Source organism: Camelus dromedarius, chromosome 12 (assembly GCF_036321535.1).
Source record: "Camelus dromedarius isolate mCamDro1 chromosome 12, mCamDro1.pat, whole genome shotgun sequence".
In the NCBI taxonomy this organism is placed as follows: domain Eukaryota; kingdom Metazoa; phylum Chordata; class Mammalia; order Artiodactyla; family Camelidae; genus Camelus; species Camelus dromedarius.
Window position 1 is genome coordinate 4,032,731 of NC_087447.1, and position 8,686 is coordinate 4,041,416.

General features: G+C 56.6%; 1 long non-coding RNA gene across 1 annotated transcript; it reads left to right on the forward strand.

The window, feature by feature from the left end:
- The first annotated feature begins 1,816 nt into the window (after positions 1–1,816).
- LOC116152107 (uncharacterized) lies at positions 1,817–5,005 on the forward strand. Its single transcript, XR_010383229.1, has 5 exons — positions 1,817–1,944; positions 2,685–2,822; positions 2,930–2,986; positions 3,808–3,875; positions 4,746–5,005. It is a non-coding gene; the product is annotated as an uncharacterized LOC116152107 (long non-coding RNA).
- The last annotated feature ends 3,681 nt before the right edge of the window (positions 5,006–8,686 follow it).

Genomic DNA, 8,686 nt, shown 5'->3' on the forward strand with positions numbered 1-8,686 from the left:
CCACGGATGACTTCAGGCCTGGCGTTAGGGATTCAAGGCAGTGGATGGATGTGTAGATAAATCAAACGGTGGACAGAGGAGCCACTCAATGGGTGAAGGCTAAGTGGGTAGGTGGACAATTGATGGAGAATGCTGGCAGGTGAACAGGTGGTCCAGTGGTCAGAGGATAGGACGCACCTGGCTGGCTGGCTAGTGCGTGATCTTCTGGGATGCTGCGTACGTGCTGGTGGATGATGGTAGGTGTTGGCTAGAAGGGATGGGTAGGTCCAGAAGGAGGTGGGCAGAGGGGCAGGTGAGTGGGCAGGGCTGTCCCCTGACTGCGACTGCCTCCCCACTCCTCCAGGGAGGGGGACACTGGCCCTCCAAGGACAGGTCATTCTGGAACACTTGCTACACACCCACAGGACAAGTGGTTCCTGATCTTGAGACTCTGGAATCTGAGAGGCGAGAGGAGCTGTAAGGGTCACACCGGTTTCCTGGCCAGGGGCCCAGAGATGGGGAGCGCCTCGCCTGCGGACACATGGTTCTGCGGACAGAACCATCACCTGAGCTTCACCCTCTCTGTCCAAGCTTCTCAGCTCTAACCATCTTCTGGGCTCTAGCAGCTGCTGCCTGCCCCAAACTCCAGCCTGCCATCTGCCTGCTTGACTTGGCCTAACCTTATGGTAACTGTGGGCTCCGATGTGGCCCCAGAACTGGCCTGATGGTGTCCTGTTTGGGGGACTGGCAGTAGCATGGTCCTCTGAGACCTGAAGGCCCAGTGACCCTCAAAGCCCCAGGGAGCCTCTGAAGCCTCTGTCCACAGGGGCAGAGTGACAATTAATGGCCCAGCAGTGGCCATAATGGTTCAGCTGGCTCATCTGGGCACCTCCAAAGTGTCAGGACTGCGCTGGGTCCTGAGGAGGGGAGGGGCTGCACCTCCAGGAGCCCCGAGCCCGCACACAGCAGACCCTCGATCGACGTCACTGAAGGGAAGGGATGGCCTTGCCCTCCAGGACCTTCAGCCCGGGCACACCTCTGAGTGGCTAGGGGGAGGTGACCCGTGTGGCCATGCCCCAGGGGTCCCTGGCCATTTCATCCACTCCTCTGGAATCGGGTGCTCATGGCGGGTGCTCTCCATCACCCCGATCTCAAGGGCAGAAGATGCCCCCGCCAGGCCACAGCACCCTGGCCCACAGAGCAGCAGCAGCAGCACCAAAACCAACGTCGGGGACCCTAGGATGTCGTGTTCCTCCAGCGCTTTGCCCCACGGCTGGGTGTGCTGTCCTATCACCTTCTAGTACATTCTACAGAGGTCAGCTGGGGGACCCACTCACCCACTTTGCAGGTGAAACCCTAGGCCACTGCTAATGGTAGACGTTTCCCACGGGGCCATGGCCCTGGTTACATTTCCACCCTGGGCCCCGGCTGAGAGCCTGGTACACAGTAGGGGCTCAGCAAAGGTTTGCTGAGTGAATCCAAGTCCAAACTAAAGAGCACAGACTTCGGAACCAGAGGAGCCTGAGTCCAAACCCTGACTCTTCCCCTTTCAGGCTGGGTGACCCGAGGGAAGTCACTTAACCTCTCTGGGTCTCAAGTTCCTAGTCTGCGAAGTGAAGGCCCTACTGTTAGTTCAGCAGGCCTTTGGTCAGGACCGAGGGAGACGGCGTTCGCAGTGCGTGCGGGGCGCGGAGGAGGCGCTCAGCAGACGTGCCGCAGCTGGCCCCGCCCCAGGCTCACCTGTGGGTGGCTGAGGCCCCACCCTCCTCGCAGCCCCAGCCCCCCACAGGTGACTCAGAGCCTCTGGGTGCCAGCCCTGGGAGCGTGGGAACTTCCTGCCACCCTGTTTGTCTTGGGCCGCTGGGGAGGGGCTGCCGCCCTCTGTCAGCTCCAGCGCACTCCTGCCAGGTCGCCCAGCGTGAAAGGGAGGAATTGTTCCCATGACCTTTGCTTTCTTTGTCAAAGGTGATTTCGGCAAGTACCGCCCGCTTCCCTAAAGGCCAGGCCAGTCTCGCTTCCCACTGCCCCAGGGGCTGAAGGGGCCACCTGTGCACCTGGGGAGGCAGGGGCACCGGGGGAACCTCAGCCTTGTCCCTGCCAGCATGTGTGAGGCCCCCCACTCTGTCCCACCCCTAAGCCAGCAGCCGGCTGGTGCTCCTTCCCTGTCTCCATACCCCCCACTACTCACCCGATCCCATTCCTTGGTGCCCCCCAGGACCCAGCCCAGGACCCAGCCCAGGGTCAGAGGCCAGGCGTTTTCAGATCAGTCAAGCTCCCCAGCCCAAGAGAGACACCCCCACCCACCCAGAGCAAGGCACCCTCTCCCCCTCCTGCTCCACCCCGCCCTGCCCTGGGGAGGTGTTCCCAGTGCTGGTTTCTGGGGGTGGGCCACAGGTCTCTGCAGGGCTGGAAATGCTTTCTTCACAAGTTTTTATCACTCTGCCTCAGCCTCGTCTGCCCCCTGGTCCTGTGGCCAGCCCACCGCCTACGGCCCCCTTTCCCTGCTTTGGCATGGCTGGCGGCCCCACACTGTAGCCCCGCAGCCCCGGGGCCTTCAGCAGGTGGGCCAGGAGGCGGCGGCCACTGCAGGCAGCCCTGCCGGGGTTCAGGGCAGCCTCGGATCATGGAGGCTCTACTTCCGATTTTCCAGAAGATGCTGATCGTTCACGATCATTGTTCTTTCCTTCTGGGGCATGAAAAAGCAGGTTCAGCTCACAACCGGAAGAGCAGCAGGTCAAGGTTCCCAGAGTATGAAATGTCTGCCTCCGTCGGCAATGACATTCTCCCAGAGGCACTAAAAATAGATGCAGAACAGAAGCATCAAGTCCCTGAAGGCTGGAGAGGTAAGGGGCGCGCCTAGGGCAGGGGCACCGCCCGCAGGTTACGTGTGTGGCCATAAGGCAAGGCGAGGGTTTTACTCTTCTCTCTTCTCTCTTTTTTTTTTCTTAAGAGACAACAAGAAAGTGAACTTGAGAAGGGTCAGCGTGGAAGGACTTTGCGCTTTCAAGTATGACCTTGCCATATGCAAAATTCAGACAGAAACAAAACCGGCAGCGGGATGTGTCCCCGGGCAGGTCGGGGCTTTGGCAGGACTCACCCCCACTTGGCCCAAGGAGGCAGGATGTTTGTTGTCCTTCCCAGCAGTAAGGGGCCGGTTACGGTCACCTGCCAGAGGCCGGCACACTCCAAGAGAACATTCGTGGTGACAGAAATGTTCTGTATTTGCTCTGTCAAACAGGGAGCCGCTGGCCGTGTGGAGATATTGAGCACTTGAAATATGGTTATTGAGATTCAGCAACAGAATTATTCAGTTGATTTTAGTTCCATGGGTTTAAATAGCCGTATTTGAATGGTGGCTAGTGGCTACCATATTGGGCGGCATGATTTTAGGCTCTAGGGAAAGGAGAGCTGCAATCGGTTAGTAATGTCTACCAGGGACATGGGACGGAAGGTGAGATATGAATGCTGCATTACTGAATGATTGATGGATAGATGGATGATGAGTGGGTAGATGTGTGGACAGATGGATAGATGGTGGATGGATGATAGATGAATAATGAATGATGGATGGGTGGGTGGATGTGTGGATGGATGGATAGACGATGGATGGATGGACAGATGGATGATGAATGAATAATGAATGATGGATGGGTGAGTGGATTTGTGGATGGACGGATGGATGTGTGGATGGATGGATGGATGCACGCATACATGCATAAATGAATGAAAGGGCAACAAAACAAGGTTAGAAGTGAAGCAAAAGGTCATGACTAAGGAAGTGGGTGAGATAATGGTCTGCCTTTTTTTTTTTTTTTAACTATTTTTCAGGTTTATCCAAAAAACAGGCCATGCAAAAAATTCTTTGAGGCTTTTGTCTTTGAAGAGATAAGTGAATGGTAAGCCGTGTGTGTATCCAGGAAGCCCCAGGCCGTGCCAGGGCCTGCTTCCCTCTCTCCCCCTCTGCTGCCACCACCCCCGCCTCCGGGCTGGGTCGCTGAGCCCCTCCCCATGCCGCTTTCCCATGGGAAGCTGAGACACAATAGCAGTTTCTTCTGAATGGAGCTCTCCCCTGAGCCAAAGTGTAAACAGGAGCCAGGGAAGAGCCGGCGGTGTGTTGCTGCTTGGCGTGATTACATAACCAGGACATACCTGGGAGAGGCGCCGAGCCAGGGGATTTTAACAGGGGTGGGAGGGGGCGGGGCACGCCCAGCGCAGGAATGGCTGTGCAGGTACCTGGCCTGGCTGGGAGCCGGAGCCAGGCTGTCCGGGAGGAAGGAAATTCGAGTGTCACTTTCCGAGGGCGTTCTTACAGCAAGATGGGCCCGTGCTTGACTGTTTTGTTTAATCTTCATGACAGCATTAAGGGTGGGTAGTTATGTCCCCTTTTCGAGATGAAAGGAATAGAAATGGGACACAGAGACATGCAGTCTCCAACTGGTCACACGGCTGCTGTGTGCAGAGCTGGGATGTGAGCCTAGTTAACCAAGCTGGACCACTTCCCACCTCCTCTTCCTCTCCATCTCCCCCTCCCACCTTCTGTTAAATCTCACGTCCATTTATCCTTTCCATTTTCCATCCAGCCCCCCACCTGCTCAGTCCCGGGCGCTTTCTCCCTTCCCTCAGGGCTGGACCTGCGCAGGGGAGAGGCCAGGGGAAGAGCAGGCAGCCGCTGCCGGCAGAAGGATCAGTTTCTGACGAGGCACTGAGAGCGTCGGGCCCACCTGCGATAGGATTTTATGACTCCTTGTGTTGGGTTCTTTCTGCAGATGCAGGACCTGGAAGGAACTTAACATAGCTTCTCGCTTCATCTGCGAGGCAACTCCCCCGTCAGGATTGCTCTCCCTGCAGCATAAGAGGAGCCTGAGGGCCACAGAACCTCAGGAGCCTCGTCCTTGAGACTTGGGGGGTCGGCGAAGGCTTCCCAGAGGGGCGGCCTGAGTGGGCTTAAGCAGGGCACCCAGGAGTTCCTCGAGTGGCGGAGGAAAGGTGGGTGCATTTCTGGCCCCGAGCCGGGTGATGGAGGGGAGGTGTGGGAGGGTGGGGTCTGCCGTGGCCCAGTTGCCTCACCAGACCCGGAGCTCCCGGGGTGGGACTTGGGGATGACCCAGGGCAGAGTCTGTCTTGGCCAAAGACAGCTGGCCCAGAGCAGGGCCCTTAGCCCTCGAGCTTGGCTGAGCCCTACCAGCCCCTCTCTGAGTGCACTTGGACAAGCATCTCCCCTCTTGGACGGTCAGCTGCTCCGTGTGTAAGGTGGGGACAGCGGGCAGATTCCGTGCGAGCACATGTTGATGCCGGATGGGCCCTGGGGAGCCCGGAGACGTGTGCCCACCTCCAGAGGGGCTGCACAGACAGCCGGGAGCCCAGCCTTGTGCCTGGACAGCACTGCTACCTGGACCATCTGGGGCTCCTGGGTCCAAACAAGGAATGCCCCCAGGGTGGGCTCAAGGATGCAAGTCACATCACAACGAAGGCTCCCTCTCCTGCCGTGCCCGGGGGGCGGCCGAGCCCACGCTGCCACTGCATAAGGACCACCGCTGCCACCACAGCCCCGTCATGTTGCCACATAAATGGAGCTGCTATTTACCCCTTGGGGAAGGGACCGGCCTGTCTGAGGGGGCGGCAGAGATGAGCTCAGAGGCCCTGGGCTCTGACTTTGGTTATGCTCCGTGTATGCACGCATCCTGGGCCTAGCGGCTGGGCTCAGGTGTAGGCAACGGGAAACAAGGTCCTGGAAGCTCAGACCACGTGCCTTTGGGTTGCCCACTTGGTTGGCAGCAGCCAGCCTTGGCCGGGGGAGGCAGGGCTTCCTCTGCCAGCAGCAGGAGGTCCTGCCCGGGTCACATCTGGGTGGCAGGCATCTAATGCCCACCCGCCATGGCTGCAAGGTTCTGCCTGCCGCTGGCGCCGCTAAGCTGCGCTAGGTGAACAGATGGCCTTCTGCACAGGGTGGTATGGGGCTCTGAGACTAGAGGAGCAGGCCCTGGGTACGCCCTGGGGTCAGTAGTCTTTGTCTCCTAGGGCACAAATTTTTTTTTTTTTTTTTTACTGTAGTATAGTCAATTTACAGTGTTGTGTCAATTTCTGGGGTACAGCATATTTCAGTCTTACGTGTACATGCATATGTTCGTTTCCATATTCTTTTTCACTATAGGTCACTACAAGATATTGAATATAGTTCCCTGCGCTGCACAGTAGGACCTTGTTGTTTACCTATCATATATATAGCAGTTAGTATCTGCAAATCTCAAACTCCTGATTTATCCCTCCCCTCCACCTTTCCCCCTTGGTAACCATAAGTTTGTTTTCTATGTGTGAGTCCGTTTGTGTTTTGTAAATAAGTTCATTTGTGTCTTTTTTTTTAATTCTACATATGAGTGATATCATATGGTATTTCTCTTTCTGGCTTACTTCACTTAGAATGACGATCTCCAGGTCCATCCATGTTGCTGCAAATGGCATTATTTTATTCTTTGTTATGGCTGAGTAGTATTCCATTGTATAAATATACTGCATCTTGTTTATCCAGTCATCTGTTGATGGGCATTTAGGCTGTTTCCATGTCTTGGCTGTTGTGAACAGTGCGGCTATGAACATTGGGGTGCATGTGTCTTTTCCTGTTAGAGTTTCCTTTGGATATATGCAGGTAGGAATGTAGTTGGTGGAGCCATTCTGGAAAACAGTATGGAGATTCCTCAAAACACTAAAAATAGACTTACCATATGATCCAGCAACCCCACTTCCGGACACATATCCAGAGGGAACGCTAATTGGAAAAGATACAAACTTTAATTAAGAACCTACTACGTGCAGCTCCCTGTGCCCTCCCCCATGTGGGGACATAACCTGGAGACTGTCTCCAGCAGTCTTCTGCCTACAAATCCAAGACAGGTCTCACCAGACACAGAATCTGCCAGTGCCTTGATCTTGGACTTCCTAGCACCCAGAACTATAAGAAATAAATGTTTGCTGTTCAAGCAAAATAACAAAACAAACAAACAGAAAACCTACTATGTGCAGAAAACCTTATCTTTAACTCCAGAACAATCTCCGTCTTCATATTCTTGTTTTAAGCAGGAAGAAACGGAGAAGCGAATAACTGACCCAAGACCACACAGCTAACGAGATAATGGAGTTAGGATCTGAACCCACGTCTGTCTGGCCATGAGTAGTTATTTCTGAGGAGGCCTGGAATGAGGGCTAGGGGAAGTCTGGATGGAGAGATGGATTGAAAGTTTTGGAGATGAGAGGGTGGATGGGTCCCTTCTGATCTAACTCTATGTGCAAACGAGACTTTCTCAAACACCCAACACTCACCCCAAGCTGAGGTCCAGCTCTGTGGTTTGGGTGCTGTCAGAGTCACCTTATGGAGCTAGTGTCCCCGCTACTGTGCCAACAACCCTGGGGCACGTGGAAGGTGTGTCAGCAGTCATTCCCTCCTAACTAGAGAAGCTGGAGGGAGAGCCCTGGGCTGGAGACAGGACCCTCAAACATCCCCTGCCTTGACACTGACCTGATATGTGTCCCTGGAGGGCACAGCCCACCTTGGAGACTGCCGCAGGTGGGCAATCAGACAGGAGGGAAAACACAGGCAGGTACAGGTGGAGTCGTTCTGTGGTAGCCGGTGGAGCCCTGAGGCCCTCCAGACAGTCCCTGGTGCTCCTCAGAGGTGACGGCGCTCCAGACACACCCACTGGGACCACCTCCAGGGGCTCATCCAGCTTCAGCAAGACTGAGATTCTGGCCAAGAAAGCCAAGTCACCGCAGCCTTCAATGCACACCTGGCTGGACAGGGAGAAGGCACTTGGATTGTCTAGGCTCCTAATCTCACCAGGTCAAAGGTGTCCCCTTGGACCTGCTCGAAGCCAAGGTCAGCCTCTCCCATCTCTACCTGGAGCCCAGTTTGGAAGCCGGAGTGGGTTAGGAGCTGGGCGATTTTTATGGGGCAGGAGACTGGAAGGTCCTGGGCCTGGCAGGGAGGGGTCTGAGGAAGAGCGGAAGGGGTTTGGGAGCCGTGATGCACCACACATGCGCCAGAGTTGGGGGGCAGGGGAAAGGCAGCAGTGGGAGCAGAGACCCTGCACGGGCTGAGGGACCAAGGGGCCCTTCAGAGACAGCCCTTGTCCCCTTCTGGGCTCTCCGTGGCCTTGGCAGGGTAAATACCTAGAGCTGACCTCCTGCTGTGATGCAGCCACCATCTCAAGGTCACCGTGGGGCCCAAGCCCCTCCCTCTGATACCCAAACTGTGGGGCTGGGCCTGGGGGGAGAGGGAGGAGCGAGGTGGGAGTCTGGGGCTCACTGTTCCCAGCACACCCTGCCTGGGCCGCCTGCCCCCCACAGATCAGCTGTCAATCCGTCCCCCGGGAGGCAGAGCGCAGGCCCCAGACCTTGTCAATCTGCGGGAACATCGCAGCCTGAACCCGAGCGTTCCCACGCTGCATCAGCCTCCAAGGAGGGACCCCGGCGGCAGGATCCCCACCTGTCACAGGCCTGGGGCTCCAGCGCCTCCCGACACCCTGTGTGTCCATTGCACCAGTCAGCCAACCGAGCCCACCCAAGACTGTCACCACTGCCCAATCACGGAGCCCGTGGGGCTGTTTCCCGGGCTCCTCACTGGCTCTCTGAGGGCGGGGAGGGGCTACCACCAAGGCTCGGGGAGCAGACCCTCTGCGGGCTGCTCCTCTGGAGATTCGAATGCTTCTGGAAGCCT